Here is a 2940-nt window from a genome sequence, read left to right as displayed (position 1 = left end):
AAAGAAGGAAGGAAGGAAAACCCAAAAAGAAAACTTGAAATAAAACCCAAATGCAAATGACACCTGTCAAGCCCCCCATGCCATGTATTTCTCCTGGAATTGATTTCCATCTTTTGTTCTAAGTAATGGAAATCACTCAGGAAAGCAGAAAGGCTGGGAGGAGAACGAGGCATCCCCGGAGGGCGCTGAGCACAGCTCCCATTTCAGCCGGACCCCAGGACAGGCGCACGTCAGCGGTGTACAGCATTGTCCCAACATTTCAGACATAAACTGCTAGTGACAGGCAAAATATTTATGCAAAGGAGGGTGTTCTGATGCCCTGGGGCTTATTTAATATTGATATTTTTCTAGAACAATTGGGTATTTTGCTCTGAAATGTGCTATTGCTTCTATCGTTGTCTTGTTTTTCCCATTTTTAAGTCAGATCAATTATTTGGGAGACTCCACTGGTGGGCTGTGGAAATGGCACGTTGTGTGCCAGGAGATATCTGCCTAAATGTTTGTAAAATCAACCCTATTACTAAGAGTTAACTACTTAGGGGGTGTCTGGTGCCAGATGTGACCAAAGAATTGCCTACATGATGCCATCATACACTTGGGAAGTAGGTGGTGTCATTCCCAGTTACAGACGAGGAAAGCCCCAAGTGGAAACGTCTTTCCCAAGGCCAACCAGTGATTAAGTTGAGACTGGAGCCGTGATTCAAAAATCAGATGTCCCTGGCTCATCCCGGAAGACCGCGTTGTGTGCCACCAGAGGGGGCACTCACGGTGAAGCTGATGCAGCGGACGCTTTGCTCTCAGGGTCCCCTGGGTAACCTGGGCTATTCTGCTGGGGGCCAGTGGGGAGGGAAGCCAGGTGCGCTCCAGGAACAGTTCCCGAGATGCATTTCTGATAAATCTTTTCTTGCTGTCCCCAGGAGAAAGTGACCTGAGACACCAAAGTTCTCCTGTCTTTGGTTGGGTTTTCTTTTTCCAACCCAAATAAATGCCCACTTTCATACCGAACACATTATTTTTCTTACAGAAGGCAGAGGTCGTAAAGCTTCAGGCCCCCACAAAACCTGGATCTTCCGCCATCGGTCACTCAATGATCACCTTAGAGTGGATGTGTCTAGCAGATTTTTTTATGCAGAGCAGGGTGTGAAAGCACTGGAATGCAGGGCGAGTGTGTTAGGTGGAAAGTTCATGTCTCTGGGGACACGCTCTGGAACGGGGAGATGGGCCCATTAGGCACGCAGCAGAAGGACCTACATGCCCCAGAAGAGGTGGATGAAGAAAGCAAAAATAAAAGGAGAGAAGAGAAAGGAAGGAGTGAGAAAGATGAAACTGCAAGGGCCGCATGAAGAGGACAAGGAAAGGGCTGAGTGTTTTAATGGCAGCAGTCACCCCCGAAATCCAGGCTAGGGGCCTACAGGGGCTGGAGAGCAAGATCTCAAGAAAGAGTTCTGCGTAGGCTGGCCTAAGTGTGGGCTGAGAACAGCTTTGAGAACAGATGGACACAGAGTGGGGTCCCCTGCGAGGAGGCAGCCGGGGCGTGGAGCACAATGTGGGATGTTTTAAGTGCACATGTTTAGTTTAAGGCAACAAAAACAGCCGGCTTTCCTGGGCTTTGGTTAGTTCTAGCTGACTGACATCATTGCACAATTTTACATCCACGTTTCACATACCCTTGCCTACTGAATCCTGCTCTCCGTTCTGAGCACACCTGCTGGCAGCGCCCCTCCTGCAGAGCTGCCACACACTCTGGAGAATCTAGGGACAGGAGCATCTGCCGGGCGCACAGAGATCTCTCTCCAATAATCTGTGTGACTACCCGAGACTTGTAAAGGGTGGGCGTAGGACCAGCTGTCATATTGGATGGAAAATGACTGATAGGATAACAAATTGCCTGACAACCACCACCCTGCGCCCCAAATCACCATGTGACATCTGGGTTTAGAAGTTTAAAAAACAACCTCTTTAAATGAGTGTTTCCTGTAGTTTTGCCTAAATAGAGGAGTAAACATTTGAACAGATTCAGAAAGCTTAACGAATAACAAAAAGGAAGCAAAACGCTTTTTCTAGTCTAAACCAAAAAAATGTGAGGCATCGGGTGTCACGTGTGAACCTCAGTGAACTCTCAATGCAGCAGACTCAAAGCCTGAGAACTTGTGACAACCAGTGGCCCGGGCCGCCCTTACCCCTGTTGACCTCTGGTTTCTCTCATTGTAAAAGCTCTTTCAGTCTGCACAGAAGACAAAAGCCATCACCAGGGACACCAGATGAGTTTGGTAAATAGAACTGTCTGGGCACAGAAGGTGAAATCCCATAACTCTTCAATTTTCTTTGTCTGCCCAGAGTGATTAGGATAAGTGTCTGTATGAGGGACGTTCACCTGGAAAGCAGCAGAGACGGCGTTGGCGTCCAAGGGCTCAGACATGGAGGCAGGGCTTCGTAGGATGTTGGCAGGACATGGGCGTCTTTATGCCTGCCCAGTTCTCCTGCTGTCACCACCCATCAGGGACAGATCCCAGCCCTGGGGACTCCTGCATTAAAGGGCCACTGTCAGGAGGGCGTTCATTTACTGTATAAGAATTCAAACTCGAAGAGCAAGATTCATCAGAAGAGCTCAACAGGTATAAAGTCACTGAGGCTGGGAGCATCTTTGTGGCTCACTTCACTTATAAAAAATGATAAATAACCGCAGCCCAGCTGAATACAAAGCAAATTCCCTCCTTTTTGGTATTTCATGAGCTGGGTCTGTTTTAAAATCATTGTTCTTATGTAATAGTCTCATATAATGATTGTTTATACAAGAAAAAAATGTTAAAATTTCCTTTAAATTAAAAAAAGAGATATAAACTATGACTGTCTTATATCCCCCCTTTTTATAAGTATAATATTGAGACTTGTTAGATTTTATCTTAAAAAGATCTAGAGTTTTACATTCAATCTATACAT

This window comes from Cebus imitator, unplaced genomic scaffold, assembly GCF_001604975.1.
Source record: "Cebus imitator isolate Cc_AM_T3 unplaced genomic scaffold, Cebus_imitator-1.0 Scaffold185, whole genome shotgun sequence".
Classification (NCBI taxonomy): Eukaryota; Metazoa; Chordata; class Mammalia; order Primates; family Cebidae; genus Cebus; species Cebus imitator.
The sequence above is the reverse complement of the archived record's forward strand: the minus strand, read 5'-3'. Positions refer to the sequence as shown.